This window comes from Dermacentor albipictus, chromosome 1 (assembly GCF_038994185.2).
Source record: "Dermacentor albipictus isolate Rhodes 1998 colony chromosome 1, USDA_Dalb.pri_finalv2, whole genome shotgun sequence".
Taxonomy (NCBI): Eukaryota; Metazoa; Arthropoda; class Arachnida; order Ixodida; family Ixodidae; genus Dermacentor; species Dermacentor albipictus.
The window spans coordinates 409,860,856-409,883,047 of record NC_091821.1 but is presented as its reverse complement, the minus strand read 5'-3'; the positions used below and the strand labels follow the sequence as shown (position 1 = coordinate 409,883,047).

Sequence of the window (22,192 nt, the reverse complement as noted above, 5' to 3'; positions counted from 1 at the left end):
ACTTAAATTTGGGGGAGGGCCAACTTGAAAATTGGGCGTGGGCCAAGTGAAATTCGGGGATGGGTCAAGGTAAATTCTGCAGGTGGGCCAACTTAGGTTTGGGGCTGCGTCAATTTTAAATTTGTGGGTAAGCCAACCGAAATTTCGGGGTGGGCCAACTTATGTTTGTGGTGGGCCATATTGAAATTTGGGTGTGGGGCAACTACAGGTTTTGGGGTGGCCTTGTGTCCAATTAAACGCTGCTGAGCTTCCTTCGAGTGACGCACACCTCGCGGACTAGCGAGCGCGCTGAGACGCTTGGTGCGTTCCCATTGGGCCTCAGCGAGGCGCATTCAGAACGCGGGCGAGCGCTTGCATGGACAAGGAACGCGCCTAACACAAGCGTGCATCGCAGCGATGCACTCTCCCCTCACACAACGCCTAACGTCGAGCGCGCTGTGTCGGTTCGACTAGAAACAATCGCCATGCGAAGTTACGGGTGCCCATAATTCGCAGCTTGGAAAGGGGTTGGCGCGTGACGGAAGAGTATCGAAATAAATGGTCTAATAATTTACAGCGCCATTAAAACTGGAGCACATTTAAATGTGGAAGCCCACACAATGCCCCGATTCGCCTTCGATCAATTAAGCGACCACACCGACCACCGCAGAACGTTCGCCTCATTTTGCCGCTATATTACTATAGAAGATACCAGGCCCGAGACGATGGATACACCTGATTCTGCTTTTACATTAACGTTCCTTTTTTTTCTGCCTTGGGCTGAGATTCTGAATGGCTGGAGTTAACTAGGGAAGTGCCCAGGCAATCATTGATTATTTTTTTTCTCTTGGATGCAACACCTTTCCTATTAACCTCAGGTGCCGCACGCTGGTAGAGTTTTCAGCACAAAGAAGAAAGAAACCAAAAGAAAGGAGAGCAATAAAGAAATCGGGCGGCAGACCCTGATAACCAGCCACCTTATACCAACGTTTCTGCTAAAAAAGAATACGCTCCCTCTCGGAAAAAAAGAAAACTGCAAATATCTGGAAGTCTCGAGGTAGAAACGGAAATGACGTAGGTAAAAGAAAACGTGGTGTGAGCATATACGCGCGAACGCGGCCATAATACCCAACATTCGGCGTTGGAAGCGGATATGACGTGCTTTGAGCTATAGGAAGGAAACGCATGCACACGCATAACGAGCCCCTTTGGGGGCCAGTGCAGAAAGCAGCAGGGAAAGGAGGCTTCGTCGCAGCGCAGAGGCCAGGCGCGCCATCATTGTCGCTGCGAACCGCGTCCTGTCCAGCGGAAGCGGACGAGTCCAAGGCGCGGAATTCCATCCCGCACTTCCGGCCATTTCGCCCCGCTACAGCCGCGGTTTCTATCCGCTTCCGTTTTCCGTTTCCTTCTCGCATCCATTCACTATTCTCTCTTTTGTTTTGTTCTCCCGTGTCTTTAATTTCGTCTCGTTCGTACCGATTTCACTTCTTGTTTATTCGGCGATCTCTTTCGCTGCACCAGTGGCTCCTGTAACCCGGGCGGCGAGAGAAATTCGAGGCCTTCGTGCGGAAGCGCAAGCATGAAAACGGGGCGTGGCAATTCGCGGAAACCTCAGATACGAGCACCGGAGCCCAAAGAATTCGTGCGGTATGCAACTGGAGAGCGACAAACGCGTCATCTGCTTGCATTTACATCTATATCTGCCAGAATATCGTTCCTTCTGCACCGTTAAGCACACTCCTAGAATATCGCTGCAGAAATGGAATCGGCGAAATTACCGCCTATGCTTGTGAAGATGGCGCGCAAGGTCTAACGTGTGTTTTCCTGTATAGACTACTTAGTTCTCGAAACATACCGTCTTCATGCCTAATACACAAAGAATAGTTGTTGGGGCACCACGTCTGACTCCCTGTTTACTTGAGCTTGCTCTCTGCAGCTGCCGGCGCAAATATATCCTCCAGCGTGAAGTTCCTTTGAGAACACTGGCCTAGTTGTTTTTCTTCTGGTAGCGGGTGATTGTCCACTCCATTCAGCACTGTGCGCATCACACGCCTCTCGTCAATATTGCACGGGTAGACACAGATAGGATACACGAGTGTCTAGTCACGCAAAAGCTGCACAAGGACGTCATGTAGCATCATCGTCAGGACGTCGTCATTCTCGCCTTACTTACGTACGCTTAGTTACGTACCTTATCGAGACAGCCGACTCTACGTCTGGAAGAATGAAGACATGGGTATACAAGAGGTACAGGTAGCTTTCAACGGTACGGAAATGGCGGCGTGAGAAACTAAACAGAACGGCAATAACCATGAGCCTGAAGAAAACCAAGTCCAGTTGTCGAAACGTTGGCTTCTGCTCTCACCTCGTTCTCGTTTTGCTCATCGCCTTGAATTTCCATCTCCCGCCTTCCCCGTGTTTTTCCTGAATAACCATGAGTGGCACTTGCAAATCGAGGGCTGTGCAAGTTTCAGCGAAAAGCTGTCTCGAACTAAGGATGCCACCATTCTTAGCTGTATCGTTCCCATATACTGTATTCACGGTGTTGCGTCTCACGGCAACGCTGAAGAAATTGTCCGAAAGATCCTGCATTACTCGCCAGGCAGCCAAGTGCGCATATAGAAGTAACAACTCGAACGTTTTCACGATGTCGCTCGCTTATTCCAACTACCAGCCACATTCCATAGAAAAGATATCGGCGAAAGTACATGCCGGCTGCACGCCTAGAGGGTGCGTCTGTGACGTAAGCGCATGCGCGCCGAAAGCCAGGACACCGCGCAATGCAGTCGAGACCACGACCACTGAAGAGGAGCTCACGAGGGTAGATGGTTGCCGAATAACGCAGCCAGACTGGGCCGAGCAGTAAGAGGCAGATCTGAAGAAGGGAAGCAACCAGAATGAGAGGCAAAATTATTCGCTTCCTTCTCTCGAGACTCCACGCCGAGCAATTCCAGCGTGCCCAAATGAGCGGCACTATTCGTGGAAACACGTTCTGCCCTGCCGGCACTCGTTTCTCGCTGCCGCAACTCCGTAGTAGAGTTGGCACTTGGCTGCAACCTCTAGGCGCCCGCGGCGATAGTGCTACGCTCATACACCGCCAGGGACGGGAAGAGACATGGCAACGCGGGCTCTGGGTTGGCTGCGAGCTTCTCGGAGGTGCAAAAGAAAGAACGAAAAAAAAGGAGAAAAGAATGACGCGACAAGAGCTAGAGAGAAGCGGCTCCGCCGGCGGCGACAAGAATTTCTCGCGGCATTCCGAACATTCGCTGCCGGCACACAGGCGTGCAAGAGGAAGCAGCGCATCCTGTGGTCGAGTAGCGGTGACGCGATACACCGTGGGACGGGGACGAAAAAAAGAAAGCAGTAGCGAAAGATGAGCTGCGCACGCTGAAGAGGAAAGGGGCAACAGACGGCGTTGCGGCCATGCCTAGTCGTCGGGCTGCATTGGTATGGCTGCAAGTGCTTCGCAGAAAGGGTTGGTTCTCTCGCGCTCTCTCTGTTTCTTCATGGCTCTGTTTACGCGCCGTCTACGAGATATTTGCGCCCAACTCGAGGGCCTTACCCATACCAATTTGACTCATTGCTACTCTGCCGTCTTGCCTCGGCTTACGTTTCTTTTTAGCCCCCTGCTCAGCGAGAGCTCCGAGAGCCCTTTCTTTCTCAGGCAAGAGGGAGTCGCCGCAATTATATTAGAAGTAGTAGACTCCGCCAACTGAGAAAGTATGCTGGATCCACCGCCATGAACGCAAACAGTACTGCGAAAATAACTCGTTTAACTAGTCCGCGCGCCCGGTTGTCTTGCCTGATTCGGGGTTTGCGCTGCGAAGTATCGTAATTGTAGAGACAAAGAATGTACGTATTTTTGCTTGTCTGGGTGGTGCTATGTGCAATACCCTTTTTCGCACCTGCTCTTCATTTATGCCGATGTTAAAAATAAGTTCACATGTTTCACTAAAACAGGACAAAATCATCGGCTTCTTCGCATTCTTATCAGGCTTCCTATATTACAGTCATAGCGTGTTGGTTAGAAAAAAATTAGAGGCTTATCAAGGTTAAGCCCAGTGGATGCGAAGCATCCACTGGGCTTAACCTTAGCGAATTCTTAGCGTTTGGAGGCATCTTGACCGCATACACGCCCGGCGCAAAGACGCTGGCGCGGTTGCGGGCACAGAGACTGACGCGACGGTGGGCGCGCGCCGCTTCATCCCTGGCGTGACATCACATATCACGTGATGCAGTGATGGTGGCGCCGCCGCCGCGTCGCGCGCGACGGCGCGAACCGAAGCGTAGAGGCCTCCGCCGGGCGACGTCCGACCGCGCGATATGAGGCCCCATCTGCAGCCGGTGTGACGTCATCACGTGACGTCACATCATGTGATCTCACTTCAGGGTCAATGGTGGCCACCGCCGGGAGGCGACCGACGGCGCGATATGAGGCCCCATCTGCAGCCGGTGTGACGTCATCACGTGACGTCATGTCACGTGACCCCACTTCAGGGTCAATGGTGGCCACCGCCGGGAGGCGACCGACGGCGCGATATGAGGCCCCATCTGCAGCCGGTGTGACGTCATCACGTGACGTCATGTCACGTGACCCCACTTCAGGGTCAATGGTGGCCACCGCCGGGCGTCGCGCGAAGGCCCGAAACCTACGTTAATATGCTTCGCATAAAACAACCTGCTGTTACTCATCGCTTGCTTTATTAGAATCAAAGCTAAGTAAGAAGACCCTAGGGAAATTATTTAGGCTTGAAGAGGTTTAAATCATGAGCTGGATGAAGACCATTAGCGTACCAGCAATCAGATAGGGAGGGATAGTCATAATTTCTCACTGCAGGTCATTGCATTCCAGAAAATTGCCCCCTTTTCGGCTACATAAAATTACATAATATAGAAAAGATCGATAGTAGAAACGCGTGAGGAGATTAATAAATTTTTTCAGGCTTATTGACTTGACGCATTCTCTTCGCCATTTTTCTCACTTTCCTTTTGTTTCTTTTTTGTCCACTTTCAGAACTAAAAGCTTTAAGTCAATGCTCCGAAAGAACATCCGCGTTGTAGGCCCTACTCGCGCTATTAAGGTTCTTGCGGTCTACGGGGATTCACGACAGACTCTAAGAATGCCGCCCCCTACCGCTCTGTAGTGTACGCGCTTTGTTCGTGCTTGTCTCCCTTTCTTTCTATCTTCCCCTTCCACTCTGTTTCTCTTTTTATCCCTCTTAACCCTTCCCCCTGCGCAGGGTAGCCAACCGGAGCTACCTCTGGTTAACCTCCCTGCCTTTCTCTGCATTATTTTCTCTCTTTATTTTGTCTGAGCAGAACCTCAATCGTGAGCAATCCCCAATTTTTCGATGATTTGCAAACTGCACAAAAAGCTTCAAAAGGTCCCTTGATTCTGCGAGGTTACGCGGGCTTGATTCAGCCAGGCTCAGTCCACGCGAAAGATGTAGCCTCACTCACTCACTCACTCACTCACTCACTCACTCACTCACTCACTCACTCACTCACTCACTCACTCACTCACTCACTCACTCACTCACTCACTCACTCACTCACTCACTCACTCACTCACTCACTCACTCACTCACTCACTCACTCACTCACTCACTCAAAGGGTTAGCGTTGTAGACATAATCCCCACAATATCAAAAAGCTCGTGACGCCAAATCATCTGTCACTGATCAGGACGCGGGTGCGAGTTTCACAAAATGTGATGTGGCCCACCTCTATTCCGCTGATAATTACGTTAATTGATACGCCACCATTATATATTTCTAGTCTCTAAGTCAGTCTCCATGCATCTTCCCGTACTCGTGCGTGCGAAAAAAAAGAAGAAAAAAAAAGAACGTGGAAGGTCAAGAAACACACAAAAAAAGCATAAAAGAAATTAAACCAAAAACTACACCGAGCACAAGAGGACCTGTATAGAGAAGCCGTGGGATCGATTCTTGCGCCATGATATAATTAAGCCACCATCGTGAAAGTGAAAATCAAAGACCCAGAAGCAAAATATTTAATTTTTCATGAAAATCTTGCTTACGTGACACATTAAACGAGCGAGCCAGAAAAAGAGAGATAAGATAAAAGAACGGTAAGGAGCAACATAATACGGTGCGCTTTTGTAATCAGACCTAACGAAATTTATGCGTAAGTGAAAAAAAACAAAAAACATGCAAGGTGGAAAAGCCAGAAATCTATATATTGTCTTAAATGAATCAAAAGCCTTTAAAATGGTCGTCATACTCATTTCAATAAATTAACATCGTTTACTGCACTTTTCTGGCTTTTTGTTGTCCTTGTTTCAATCAACTTGGCGAACACTCGTGCGCTGTATGCATTTTTAATGAGACATCGCTGGCGTAGCACTTGTTCTTTCACTGGAATATTTTCCTTAGGTGTCCAGCGACGGTGCTGTTACGAATATGCCAGCAAAAAACAGCCACATAATTGCCATCATCAAGTAGGACTTATTCGGGCGCGCGGTGATACAGCTGTGTTTAGTATGTTCACGTACGTAGGCTGTGATTCGAAGTACTTATTTGTTGCTGGCACTTTCACAGTTAGACTGGAATTATTACTTGGTGATTAAGGAAGCGTACGACTGTAAAGAACCTTAGGCTCATGGCCACCGAGCACATTTTAAGGACAGTCACTAATACATCTTCAAATATTTCTTGAATGCAGCAACATCTTCGGCGGCAATTAAATTCTGCGGCGCAGGTAACGTCATTCACTATGCATCTACAAAAAGTCTGGAGCCTGCGTGCTGCATAAGCGGGTATACCTTCACTTTCTCTTCATGTGACCTGTTTTTATTTCTCTTTAAGGAACCTACGGCGGTCTCCTACCCAACAATCATTGCCTTCTTTATTCAAGTTTACTCTCTCTTTATTCATGTCACAGCACCTTCAATTGTCTTCGTGTGACATTCTATATATTAATTCTGGGCAGATTCAGAGCGCAGGGGCATAATAATAATAATAATAATAATAATAATAATAATAATAATAATAATAATAATAATAATAATAATAGCCTGTTCACAGTAAACATACGCCTACAAGTTACGAGAGAAGTTCCACTCATTTCACTCGTGGCAACCCTGGTGGAAGACGGAGTTGCAAACTTGGATCCAATCTGTGAAGACGTGTGTTCGTGAATTCACTGGTGTTCCACAGAGTTCGCGTAAGCTCGCGTGCGAGGGAGCGAAGACTTGGGGCTGCATCTGTTCTTGACAGCGGTGTGGGTATAATCTGGGCACCATCATGGGCCGACCGGGCAGCGTCATCCGCACTGTCATTTCCCGAAATCCCGCAGTGACCCGGTATCCACTGGTAGATGATGTTGTGCCCCTTGTCGATTGCGTAATGGTGGAGTGGTCGGATGTCTCTGACTAATTGCACGTTTGGTCCGTGGTTGAAAGAGGACAGCAGACACTGGAGAGCTGCCTTTGAATAACAAAAGATTGACCATCAATGTGGTGATTTGGGACTAATAAACTCCAGAGCAGCACGGATAGCTGCGAGTTCTGTGTTCTGTGTTCTGTGCCGCCTATGGCTCGGCGTGGCATTCACGAACTCCTATTCCTTCCGCATTGGAATGGCCTACAGCCCTGCGCAGAGACGATCGCGCACCTCCTCTGTGTCTGTCCACGTTACGATGTGCCAAGAAATGTGCCCATGACTGCGCTCGAAAAACTGGACAATCGCCCCTTCACAGAAGAGAAAGTTCTAGGACACTGGTCCAGACTGGTTTCGGCACTCAAGGTCTTAATGGCTTTGCTCAAGTATTTAAGGACATGTGAATTGTACGACCACCTTTGACTATTGTTGCGCGTAACATCGCGTTAGTGTGTGAATTTTCTTGTTTCTTTTTCTCTCTTCTCCTTCTCCTTTTATTCCCCTTCCCCCTTTTCCCAGCACAGAATAGCCAGCCGGCATTTACAATGGCTAACCTCTAATAGACCATTGTCAGTTCCAACTATTTTCACATATCGCCGACAGAAGATATCGCAGCTGAAGGTGACGAAGGGACTACTTCGGTTTATGAAAGAAACAGGCTTGGACAAGCGGCTGTGACAGTGATATCGCGTACCGCGCGAGAGTGACGGACTGTATCTAGCGATGTGTGTGCTGTGTTATGTGCTCTCTCTCTCCTCCCCATCTTTCATCCACCCCCATCCCGCTCCCATGTGTAGGGTATCGAACCGGTTAAGCTAACCTGCTTAACCTTCCTGCCTTTCCGTCTCCACTTTTTCCTTCCTTTCTTCCCTGTCTTTCCTTCCCTTTTGTCTCGCGCTCTCCACTCATTCCAAGCATTATGCAATCTCATGAACCCGCGCTTCTACTATACAAGTATATTTCTAGAGACATCCTTCAGCACACGTTTCTTAAGATACTCATATGGTAATAAGGAGCAGATAGGCTGGCCAATTCAACAAAATGAAATTATCGGGTGGGCTAGGATTACCGGGAACGGTAGGTGAAACGTCGTCTGCCTGCGGCTGAGGCTACACGAGCACGAGGGCACAGAATTGACGTAACCAACTGCACAAGTGACATTTATGCGCATATTAGAATGCTTACATCCTCAACTTATGAGACAGCTATAGTAGAGGTCCTACGTGTAATCTTGTAATCGCGTGCTCGCTGCCTATTCGTAGCGTGCCCTCCGTGGTCAAAATGGGTGAGCGTGAATCGGCATCCCTCTGCCTTAATGTCCGAGTCTTTTCAGGCCATTTAGGAAGCCTACGTAGTGAACGAGGGGATGTCAGCCCTGCACAATTGTCAAATTTATTCAACAGATGTCACACTCGTAGGCAATATAACTCCTGGTGAGCACAAATTTAAGTTTGCTGAAATATATATCTTCTATGGGTATATGCCTGTGCACATAACGTTATGCCACCGTAATATATGTGTATACGCTCGCAGACAGATTGAAGAAGGTTACGTTGAGGTAGAAGGTTAAGGTTGTTTTCCCATGGCCAAAGAAAATGGGAAGCGCTTGCGCATTCGTCAGAAGCAAAAGGGAGAGTGAGCAAGAAATGCATGACTGCATGTTGTGGTGTTAAGCACATGAATTATTCTTTTTCTTTTCTATCTATGATTATTGACGTAGTAGTTCTGCGGAAACCCGTGCACCTGTGTTCATCTGTGATTATTGTAGTGTACTATGTGTCTTTTCTTTCGTACGAAAGCATGTTCGTTAGGCTAACTAGGTGGTGCCTGGGTGGTGTGAGAAATATGATGCTAAGGCGGCATCAAATAAAAACAGAGAAGCAAGACAGATGTGCGCATTTACCACAATGCTGCCAATCAAGCTGTTGCGTCCCTGGGTTCCTTGAAACGGCTCTCATTGCCAGACATAAGCACAAAGATAAGAGAATAATTATGGAGGCTTTTCATATCGGTAAGAGCAAAAAAATAAGTGCGTCAGCCAGACATCTCCCAGAATTACGGACAAGAAGGTAGAATTCTTCTGAAGCAAACGTAAATCAAAAGGGGGTGTCATTTGCGGTACACGGAACAATGGGGTACCAGCCGCATTGTTGTTCTCTTTTTGTCATTTTCACTTTTTTTATATTTCACGTTGATGTGCGCATGTGTGCAAAGAGATTGGAAGGGGGAAACTGTACAAATCCTTGCGTAACACGTGTGCAGCTTTAGCCCAGGAGGCGTGGTTTCGTAAGTGTGCAATCTACGTATGCGTATTATTCGTTTACTCTTGTTAGGTATTTCAAATGTGTTCGGTTTTAAGTCAGCGCGCTCTGCGTACTCACTTCGTTCTTGACCAATGTCTGTCCGTCGCACCTCAGCTAATAAGGCATTACTTACATTGGTCATTGCTGGCAAGATGTACTGCATGAATCCGAGAAAGATCGCCCTATATAATTGCGCCCTAGCGCTGACGGATATTTTCTAACTGGTATCGACAAAGTACTTGAAAAGGTGACAGAAGCCTGTCGATCACTTTTTCACGTGCGGCTTGCCACCAGTAAGAAAGGTAGAGAAAGGATCTATAGAAAGACAAGGAGATTAGCTAGTGATAGTTCTGGTTGGCTACCCTGCACTAGCTGCGCAAGGGGATGCAGGAATAATGAAACGAAAAGAAAGCACCTGCACACGAAAAAAAAAGCAAGCTACGTCTGGCTTACCAGCAGAGGACGTACGAAAAATACGTATTCTAGCAATAAAGAGATAGCGGTGTATTCACACTGATGTGCTTTTTCCTCACATTATTTTTTTTAATTTGTTTCTTCTATCGCCTTTTATTCCCTTTTGCCCCTTTCCCCAGCTCAGGGTAGCCAGCCGGTGTGCATACACTGGCTGACCTCCCTGTCTTTCCTTTTCTTTTCTACTCTCTCTCTCTCTCTCTCTCTCTCTTGGCCTTGCGCTTTATCGAGGGGCATGCACTGTTTCTCCGGGTGCCAAAGCAAAAATCAAAAACAGCTTTCGAAGGGTTACGTGCCATGACTAAATGAGAAGAGCCTATCATGTTGCGTGCAAGATCACAGGAGTATCGCTCACATTCATTTAGGAGATTACCTCTGCCTGTTATTCTTGCGGTGATGGTTCATTTCTCTGGGCCTTGAAAGTCCGACGTATAGACCTTTTTCATTGGGCGTGGCGTAGAGGGCGCGCGACGAGCCTTTCCTCCTGTCTGGCTTGTGCGAGTCTGCGCGGTGCTGCTCGAATGTGTTGCTCTCGCATGCTGTGGAACAATTTGGAGATTCTTTAGCTCATTCTTCTCAAACTTTATGTGATGTCCGCTCAAACAAGGTCGTCGGGGAGCCACTGCATAGCCTTTCAGCGCAGCGGTAACTAAAGTATGCGGAAACTTCTCTTTGTTGCACAAACATGCGACGAGCATCGTCAGTCGCGGTGTGTGTGCGTGGTGTGAACTATTTTGGCTCTATCGGATTACACTCGATGAAGAAAGACGGCGTCTGTGAATTCCAAAGGTGACATATGAGCTTTGCGTTCCGGCATTGCCTTTTTGTTTTATAAAGCAGTAATATACGAAGGGTATCGCATAAAAAGAATTCAGTGGGTATTTGTGAGGACACAGTTTACGTAAAACGGGTGAGTGCATCGTAGTGGACGGGACGAACGATCCCTAAAAAGAATAGGGTCTCACCCTCTTATTTGGCGAGAATTAAAGAAAGGAAAGCATGGTAGCGCCGCTGTTAAACCTCTAAATAAGACCTCACATGTCTCCTGGGTATGAGCCATGTTTTCGGGCAGCAGCAAACTCGCATAGTCATGCCTCATACTTGGATAATGCGCTAATACAAAAAGGAGATCTATGACCCAGCATTTATACCACTGCTTCGGACGCTCGCCCGGTCTCCACCACTAGACAGGGGTGACTCAAACAGTACGGTATGTGGTTATTACTATACAGAACTATTTTATTCATGGGCGCAAACCTCGTCCAACAAACAATGTAGTCGCGCAATGTATCTGCAGATAACATTTCCAATGCCTATCAAAACAACGAACAAAACTTATTGCTTTGCAGAACTTTCCCAACGCTGTTAGAGCCACCACATCTTTCGTAACTAATCATCATCATCATCATCATCATCATCATCATCATCAACAACAACAACAACAACAACAACAACAACAACAACAACAACAATAACAGCCTATTTTATGTCCACTGCAGGACGAAGGCCTCTCCCTGCAATCTCCAATCACTCCTGTCCTGCGCTAACCGATACCAACGTGCGCTTGCGAATTTCTTTATTTCATCGCCCCACCTAGTCTCCTGCCGTCATCTACCACGCTTCCCTTCTCTTGGAACCCATTCTGTAAACCTAATGGTGCACCAATTATCCATCCTACCCATTACATGACTTGCCCAGTTTCATTTTTCTCATAATGTGAATTAGAATATCGGCTATCTCCGTTGCTATCTCATCCACATCGCTTTCTTTCTGTCTCTTGACGTTACGCCTAAAATTCTTCGTTCCGTCGCTCTTTGCGCGGTCCTGAACTTCTCGAGCTTCCTTGCCAGTCTCCAAGTTTCTGCACAATATGTTAGCACCGCTGGTATGCACTGACTGTACACTTTACTTTTTAATGATAATGGTAAGCTTCCAGTAAAAATCTCACAATGGCTTTCGTATGCGCTCCAATCCATTTTTATTCTTCCGTAAATTCCCTTCTCATGAACAGAGTCACCTATGAGTAATTGACTTAGGTAAATGTACTCCTTCAGGCTCTAGAGGCTGACTGGCGTTCCTGAACTCTTGTTCACTTGCCCGGCTATTGATCCTTATCTTTGTCTTCTGCATATCAACTTTCAACCCCACTATTATACCCTCTATGTTAAGGTCCTGAACCATGTGTTGTAACTCGTCCCCAGTGTTGCTGAACAGGACAAATTTCATCTGCAAATCAAGGGTTGCTGAGATATTCGCCGTCGATCTTTACTCCTAAGCTTTCCCAGTTTTACAGCTTGAATACTTCTTCCAACCACGCAATGAATAGCAATTGAGAGATGGTGTCTCCTTGTCGGACCGCTTTTTTTATATCTATCTTCCTACTTTTCTTGTGTAGAATTAAGGTAGCTGTGGAATCTCTGCAGATATTTTCCAAGATATTTACGTAAGCGGTCTGTACTCCTTGATTACTTAATGCCTCTATGACTGCTGGTATCTCTACTGAATCAAATGCCCTTTTGTAAACTATGAAAACCGTATAGAGAGGCTGATTACACTCTGTGGATTTCTCGATTACCTGATTGATGACATGAATGTGATCCATTTAGAGCATCCCTTCCTGAAGCCAGCCTGTTCCCATGTTTGACTAATGTCCAGTGTTGCCCTTCTTCTATTGGAGATTATCTTGGTGAATATATTATATGATGCAGGAAGTAAGCTAATGAGATTATAATTTTTCAATTCTTTAAGGTCTCCCTTTTTGTGGAATAGTATAATGTTTTCCATTTTTCCAGTTCTCTGGGACCTTTAAGTCAATAGACAGTTCGTATAAACGGCCGCCAGTTTTCCAAGCATTATGTTTCCCTCGTCTTTTATTAAATCGACTCTTATTCCATGTTATCCTGCCACTTTTCCCCGTTTCATGTCTTGCAAGGCCCTTCTAACTTCATCGCTAGTTATGGAAGGAGCCTTCGTAACCTGTTCACTACCTCTTCGAGTGTAGATATCGTTGTTGCTCCGGGTACTGTGCCGTTCAGTATAGAATTATTCCGCTGCTTTTACTATATCTACGAAATTGCTAATGATATTACATTGCTTATCTTTCAATGCATATATCATGGATTGTCCTAGGGCAAATTTTCTTCTCACTGATTTCATGTTGCGTCCATATTTCACTGCTTCCTCAGTGTTTGTCACGTTATAATTTTTATTTTCCCTTATTTTTCCTTGGTGATCAGTTTTGATAGTTCCGCGAATTCTAATTGATCTCTTGAGTTGGACACTTGCATTCTTTCTCGTTTCTTTATGAGGTCCTTGGGAGAGCTTACCTACTGGTTGCCTTGGTGCCTTACCTCCCACTTCAATTGCTGCTTCTGAAGCCAGCCTTGTTACGATTTCATTCATTACCTAGCTGTCATCTTCATCTCTCTGTTCTAAGGCTACATAATTGTTTGCAAGTCTGAGCCCGAATTCATCTGCTTTTACCATTACTGCGTCTAGGTTGGCCTGTTTCTTCCTGACCACTTTATTTCTCTCTTTTATTTAGGTGAATCCTAGGCATCACTAACCTATGATCACTGCACTTTACCTTACCTAACATTCTTACATACGGCACTATGCTGGGAACAGCGTAAATTATGAAATATGCTTAATTTCTTGTTTCACCATTAAGGCTTTTCCAGGTACACTTTCGATTGCTACGCTTCCTAAAGAAGTTGTCCATTATTCGCAGCTTATTCCTTTCCCCGAATTCTTCGACCATTTCTCCTCTAGCATTCCTAGAACTGACGCCGTTCACTTGCTTGTTCACCAAAACGCCTTTTCCCCATTTTCGCATTGAAGTCGCACATTACAGCCGCATATAGAGTTCGCACTTTTCTAATCGCTAATTCAACATGTTCATAAAACTGGTCTATTCCACCATCATCATGACTGGAGATTGGAGCGTAAGATTGTACTACTTTTATACTATACCTCCTATTAAGTTTTATTACGACTACTGCTACCCTCTCCTCAATGCTGTAGAATTCCTCAATGTTGCACGCTATGTATTTATGGATTAGAAATCCTACCCCATGTTGCTTCTTATCTGAGAGTACTCTATAGCATAGGACGTGGCCGTTAGTCAGCACTGTATAGGCCTCACCAGTTCTCTAACCTCACTAAAGCCAATGATATCCCAAACAATGCCTGATAGTTCCTCAAAGAGTCCTGCAAAGCTAGCTTCACCACTCATTGCTGTTAAGCCACAGCATATAACTACAGTGAGAATGCTGCAGCAAGGTCCTATTCATGAAATGGCTTTTCTGGAATACACAACTGATTGCCGAGGCTGATTTTTGGCACTAACAAGCACGCCCTCATTGCTCTGGGTGTTCCGTCCGCCTCAACGCCGCCGAAACTCCAGCCATGCCGACTCAAATGTCTTCAGTACGTCTCACAGAACCTTATCCCACACAAAAAACGCCCCTTCATATGAAATAGACAGCGCGACGGGAAAATAGCCACGAGAAACTTCCACCGGGCGTATACCTGGCATACAAAACAGGGCTCCTGCACAAACCAGCATGCCGACTGTCCATAGATGGCGCCACCGCCTGTGCAATTAGGCGGTGCCCATAGAGAAACGGTCTATACTTAGCCGCCATATCTCCTGCTTCCCCATTCAGGCCGAGTTGATGTTCCTTTGTTTGAAATAAAATTATCATCTGAACACATCTTTTAGCTTTCAAAGGCAAGCTGTATTCCAAACAAGCACAGACATGATGAGCGGTGAGGGCCAGTTGTAACAAATGCACGAGGACAGGCGTACGACGTGAGGAGCGCGGTGCGCGAGCCCGGAGCGGACGACTGTCGACGAGTTCCAATCGCTGAAATGGATGGCGAGTGTTTCCGCCATTGAAGCCTTCGATCTGTCGCCAGTTCCTCGCCGGCTTCTCTGACCTTCGCTTCTCCGTCATTCGTTTCTTTGTATTCTCGTGTGACAAATTTTACAGCTGTCCTCGATTCTTCCTTTACTTGTTTTGTCATCTGTTCTTTCGGCTCCCAGTTGTTTCTCCAGCGCTGCAGAGGCCTTTGCGAAGAACGACAAAAAAAGTGAACGAGAGATGGCGCGAGGGGGTGGCCGCGAGTACGGTGGGAGTGCATGTGAACAGTTCGTCGGACCGGGAAAGTGAAAGAGCACATAGAGCGCTTTAGAAAACGAGACCCGGAAAAAGGAGCTCCGGGGCGACGTAGAAAAGAAACAAGCTGTTCGCCAGCGAAGCCATAAAAGATTCGATGAAGCGAGAGCAAAACGGGCTTTTAGAAAAAAAAAAGGAACGAGAAAGAAACATTTCTCCTCAGCGCCAAACAGAACAGGATGGCTTGCGCAAGCATACAGTACGCGAGTAGGTTTCACTTATTAATCAATGTGTTCGTGAGCGTGCTCCAGTTATAGAGCCGAGAATTCCTCCTCGGCCTTTTGAATAAAATTAAAGCAATATAGCGGTGCCCTTTTGTAACACGAGCGCAGAATCAGAAAAAGAAATAATTCCAGGAAGAAAACGTGTAGCACTTGGAAGTGGGATACTGTGGCAGTAAAGGCAAAAAAGATTTGCTCCTTCCTGCTCCATTAAAAGCACATTTGCCGCTTTTGTACGCGCCAATCACTGAATGTATACCACCAATGCGCCTCCAACTGTGTCGACGAAAGATAATCAAAATCTCCTTTATGGCTATTGTTGTTTTTATAATGTTAGCCATGAAGCGATGCATTTGGCAAATCAACCATTCGCCGAATAAGAAAAGCAGATGAAGCCATGCTGAAGCCGTCATGAAGAACTTTAAGGGGTCATCCGGCCTTGTATTTAATATAGTTAAAGGGTCATCCGTAATTCTGTTCTCTAGGTGTCCTTCGTGATCAGATAATCAGCTTGCAATAAAGCAGTCGTTAGAAAAGCCATGGTAAAGAAAGTTCCACCCCCTCCCCCTTTACTTTATAGCTTGAAGTTACTATCGCAAGGCTATTTCCATGACAAACTAGGCCACGATCCGTTTATTACCTTTTGGCTCATCGAGATTGTTTACAACGTTTTCCTTCTAAAATGTGTCCATTCTCATAAATGTTAGGTAAGACAAAGATACGTTTCCTTACGCCTAGCATGTACGGCTTTTCCTACACCGGAACCACGTTCATTTTAACAACCAGCGAAATTTAACGACACTGTCACATCCGCCGGCAAACCAGAAGAAGCATTCGCCTCTCTGGTGACATTTAGTGCCACGAGGTGTTTGAGCCATAATCAACGACCGTTGCTGTATGCGTAAAATAGATGGTTCAGACGAAGGAAGCCGTAAACTATGTTGATGTAGCCGGGTTCCACGCTTTTGTGGCCCTTTTTTACATATTGCCTACACGTAAGCAAGAAAGCTTTGGTTAGGTTTCTTGTAAGAGTACGTCACTTTTATTTATTTTGGAGGCGGGTAGGTATGGAGAAGTCTTGAGGAAAAGAATGCTGGGAAGTTAGTAATAATAGGTATCCATTTTGCTACCCTATACGCTGGCAAAGACAAAATATATAATATTAAGAGCGGTCACACCTTTTAACATGCTGAAACCAACTTTACGGGCACTTCGTTCAAATCTAATTTTTTGTTCCTGTTCCTATTGTTCCGCATCATATCGCGAGCGGTAAATCTTTTTTTTTTCTTCTACCGAATAAAAACTAGCAGTGGACACGCGAATGGTGTGCTGGGTCCCTGGAGGAGGAACCGGTGTTCATAAATTGCCCTGTAGACTTACGTGCACTTGCGTACCGCCTACACGAAGCAATTTTCACAAGAAAATTGTCCACAGTGAAACTGCACCGTGTGGTTTTGGACACCCGAGTGAGTCCTGCAGGCATCCGCACGGTTACATGCATTGAGCCTACAGCAGGTATCCACCTTAACACAACACAAATGTGGAAAGAAATTCGTGCTGTTTCTTTCGGACATGACTATTGTAGTTTATCAAAATTTGTATATTCATTGACGGAGGTTTAACTTCCCATAGCAATACTAGGGCTATGACAGACGCCGTAGATTAGGACGCTGGAATTACTTTGAGCGCTTGAGGTTCTTTACCGTGCGCTTGTACCCAGGCACTCTAGTGTTTCTGCATTTCGCCCACATTGAAGTGTGTGCACCGCATTTCAGTGGTGACATGTTTAGTTTTCGGTTCCTTCCCAATAAAACAGAGGCCGTTTTCACTCGTAAAAGATTAACTACGCCTGCGCAAAGGCCGTCTAATTTCCTTACATCAAAGGGAACTGGTGTGCAAAATGGAACGGAACGTCAGCACCCAGCTTCCTTTCTTGAGCCTTTTCTGGTTTACCAAGCCTCCGGCAGTAATGAAAGTGATTCGTTTTGTTTTTATTTGGTATGGCGCAAGAATACTTTACTATCATAGATGTAGTTATTATTCTCTTTACTGCCCCATTGAGTTTAAGGCTAAACGCTTTACAAGATCCACTATATCCTCCGGGGCAGCTGAAATGAAACCCTGCACCTTCGCACTTCGCTTCGATAAGCCTCGTCGTTTCTATAATGTCACAGGTTCAGCATGAATGTATAGGAGTCGAGGCAAATAATGACAAAATGACGAAGTATAAGGCCTTGTAAAAGGCAAATCGCATAAAAAGAAGCACAAAGGCATCTGCAGTTGAGGTATGGTAATTGAAAATGGAATACGAGTCTGGCGCCCTCTGCTTTCAAATGTGTTCATTCATAAAGCAAAATCATGTTTTACGTTGGGTGTTCTTTCCAAAGTACATTTCGGTCACTATACCTGGAATCAAGAAAAGAAGCTGTGATGCCTAGACTAGCCCGTCGATGTTACATAAACATGTGAAACTACTTGCAACTTCAGCTGCAGGACGTAGTCAGACTTTGGCGATGCCCAGGATCTCAACTGCACCCTACTAACGCGCTTTTAGCATTTCTGCGTAATGTAGGCCTGTCATGATATTGTAAGTAACTTTTGTGTTAATGCATTAGCGTTAGTGTATGTGTTTGTGCGTGCGTACGTGCTGTCTTCTTGCTTTTATCTCACTCTCTTTCATCCTTCATCATCTCATGTGGAGTGGCATGTTAGGCCTTTCACTAGGGTAACCTTTCCAAATATCATTAAACTTTCTCTCGTGTAAATTGAAAACTAAACCCCTGGGTCGCATCACTCTCCTGTACGGCTCCGGTACGCAATGCTTTGAAATTCCCCGCCTACTGTGTACATAACAGTGGCTGTGAAAGCAGGCTCTTTAGATCTACAGGGACGTTTAATATCGTCCGTGTTAGCTTTAAACATTCGCTATTTTGCTAGTTGGTGGGCCCGCGTTTCTTTCGTATTGGTTATAGTTAAAGTTTCCCTATTGCGGAAACTTTTACTCCTGAAACTCCTAAAACGTTCACTTGACTAAGTTACCATGCACAAGCAATTATTTACACAGCGGTGCACTTGAGGAAGGCTGTACGTAGGAAAAATTTCGGTAAAAAAAATCGAGACAGCGCAATCAACGTTAAACAAAGATAGGCACGTAAACAAGGAGTCCATTTGTATTAACACTGCAGGACAAAAAGCCTTAGGGATGTTTATCGTGTTAGGATATGTGGAGGATCCTGTCATTTCCGAATGTTCATCACCTTCCTCCAGCTCGGGGAGGGTTTGAGTTGTGGTTTTGGCTTGGTTGAGAGATCAAATGCCAACAGCGTGGAATCCCACAGAGTAGTGAAGGCACTAATTAAGCGAGTCGGGGGTTTGTTAGAATAAGCACGCTGTGCTTAGCTAAGCATGATTACTGTAGACTCTGGCTGAAAGGGAAATACGAACACTTGCAGTTCACTATAGCACACCAAAGAAGGGAAGGAACTAGACTCTGTCTGGTTCGCTACCCCACTTGTGGAGAGGGGCATTCAATAGTAAAATAGATAAGACCGGAGACAAGACTAAACAAGGCGAACGCAAACATGAACGCTAACAAAAACAAGCCTTGGAAACATCGAAAAGAGCATGTCAATTACAGGCGGACCCTTCTTAATGGACTCTCGCCACCAGCGTGACGACTGGCACCAAGCACGTCTCTGTGGCCAGGCAGGAAACGGCAACTAACACCGTCCCAGGAGAAAAGCGACCCATCTACAGCAGGCTTCAGCTTCTCATAGTGAGCTGTACTATCATCGTTTAATCTCATCTGCACCCATGGGCACGGAGTCGAGCTTCGTTAAGGAGAAGCACGGGATGCCAGCAAAACCGCCAGCTCAAATTGCGCCCACAGAAAGAGCTCGAAAGAGGATACGCCTGGCTAGAGCGCGCAAGGAACCTACCCGATAAAAGCAATGAGCAAATTCACTTACCCGCAAAGAAAAAACAAAGGAAACTAAAAAGATGACAGAGGACTAGGGCACATGTCAATACTTACGCGTTTCATGAAGCGGAGAAGCAAGAAGCGCGAAATGTAGGGCCCAGATAATCAGATTATTAGCGAACTGTTCTAGCTTTTACTATATACCGCTGGATATGTGCGGCGAGTGACACGTATAAAGGTCGCCAGTTTAGTCTGGGTGCTCGGGCCTAGGTCATGCCTTCCTTAATTTTTTTTTTTTTTGTACTGGGGCCACAGGGCCGATAAAGAAACCTTCGGATATTAAAGAAAGACTTAAATTTCTTTGTTGTTTTTCAAGCAGTTACAAAGTGATGTTCCGATCTCGTTTCATTTGTAACGTTTCCATTTTAAAAAAGTGAGAACTATTGCCTTAAGGATTAGAGGCGCCTGTGGATGCCTCCTACGGGGATTCAGATGTGCGCGTCTTCGGGGGTGGTTTCCACATTCGGCAAGCTTCGACCGTAGTAGATCCCGAGAACTTTGTGTAAGGTATTACACGTTTATCAATGGATTTTGTTCCACTTGGCCGAGATGGAGTATTTGCATTGAGGTCCTGCGCAGAGCCGATAACTGAGCAATATAACTGAGCAATAACTAACTGAGCAATATAACTGAGATAACTGAGCAATAAACTAAATAGACACACACTATGGCACCAACATTTTATTTATTCGTCAAGTAAGCGTCTTTTTGTGAAGGATAGAGAGAGAGACAGAGACAGAGATGAGTGCGTATCAGCTGGAAGTATTGAGGTGCGCAAAAATAAGACATTTCTAACCAAGAATTACAACAGCATGCACTGCTAACCGAGTACTTTAAAAACGCTTTGACTAAATAATGCGACTCTCGAAATCCGGACTCTCTGGCCTCACGATTACGCGAAACGTCTTCCCCGAACTGCTTCAGTTCACATATCACCGTGCTATGCCTTGAGCGTATCTATGGATAATGAATACTAATGGTCTAGCTACATCCATACAGTGCTTTCTTTAACGTTAGAAGAACCGTATGTAGAGATCACCTACTAAAGCCCGCAAACTACCGTCAGCTCATTGTCACTAGATTGTGCTGTAGGCAGGGACATACAAAAGACATTAAATGTAACTCGCATCAGGGATTCAGCGTGCGAAACGTCGTCATGTATATTTTGTCATAGCTACGCCTAAAGTGCTTATGCCATGTGTAAACGCTGAGCGCAGTACAATAGTAGTTGAATATGCACGGCATGTGAAACACATGCGCAGTTACCACTGTAGAAATTTGTGTGTATTGAACAAGACTTTACTTTCCGTTTAGTATCGCTCCCATAAAGTGAAACTGGCGTACCATGGTACACAAAAAGTAAGTAGCACATGATCCAGCTGAGCTCTAGCTTTACTTCCATATTTATGTGTAACTAAATGTAATTGACAATCAAAGAACCATAACCAAAACGTAGATGGCTTTAATATTGTTTCAACAGCTGGCTCGCTTTACGAATCAGTGATGGGATCGGTAATGGAATGACATGCATTTTCAGCGCACTTACTTCTCCCTTCCCTTTTCCTACTTTCATTTTTCTCCTTTCTTTAGAGTGCCGCTGTTAGGCGCTCCTTCCTGCATTCAGCGTCGGCGTAACCGAGTGAACAAGCACAGCGCAGGATGAAAGAGCGAACGAAGCTGCACAGCGGGGCATGAAAGACAACGAGAGCGAAGGAGAGCAAGGAGGAAAGCGGAGGAGCAGAGTATGGCGAAAGAGTGAGGCGGAAAGCGGAGTGCCGCACGAGACGTGCTCTACGGCGGTGACAAGGCATGCGGCGAGCGCCTCTACCGCTGGCGTGGGCTTCGGGCCCACTGCCCATGCGCTACTTCACCTACGCCGCCGCGGATAGAGAAGGCGCTCCGCGCGAGGAACGCGTTCCTGTGTTCACGCTTTCTTTCTGAACAATGGGCGACGCAACCCATGGAAATGCTTTGCCTACCGCTGCTGCTGAACGAGCTGCCCGTACAGTGGCCCGGCGCCGCCACCGAGGGAGCCCTGTCATTCAGAATCAAATTATTTGCCATAATATATCGTGAATTCAAAACACCTAAACAGATGCGCTCAAAATTTTCATTAGGTAGTATCGTATATGTGGGTGATTTTTTTTTCTTTTTTTTGCGGTGAGTGCATGGTCTTGCGAATTATCTATCTCGCCAGGGAAACAGCACTCTGGGTGGCAGTACACATGAAGAAACAACAAAGGGCGCTACATGTTAGAACAACGACAGCGCTACACTAAATAACGTCAAACGAAGGACGTGTTACGTCCGAGAAATAAATTTGATTTCGCAACAGGTAATTTTTATCAGTCAACCAGTAACATGTCACATCATTTAGGAATTTTTTTGCTGGGCCTTAAGGGAATAATCCCACAACACATTTATTGCCAACATTTTACAAACTATATCGAATGAATGAATGAATGAATGAATGAATGAATGAATGAATGAATGAATGAATGAATGAATGAATGAATGAATGAATTGGATTCGCAGAGTAATCTGAGCTTCTGTCGTGGCACTTGGCAAGCAGAAAACTGTTTTTATCGATAAGATTTTTTTTTCATTTTTTTTGCTTTCAATACTTGACGTGCATGCGTGCACTGTGATTTGACTGGTG

The 22,192-nt window shown here is 45.9% G+C and overlaps 1 protein-coding gene and 1 long non-coding RNA gene across 14 annotated transcripts in view; one reads left to right on the top strand and one right to left on the bottom strand.

The window, feature by feature from the left end:
- Positions 1–22,192, bottom strand: part of LOC135918168 (neuroligin-4, Y-linked-like) — a 694,509-nt gene that overhangs the window by 171,466 nt on the left and 500,851 nt on the right. The gene's annotated exons all lie outside the window — the stretch shown is intronic.
- LOC135918180 (uncharacterized) overlaps positions 1–22,192 on the top strand; it is a 118,940-nt gene that overhangs the window by 27,846 nt on the left and 68,902 nt on the right. The window lies entirely within an intron of this gene.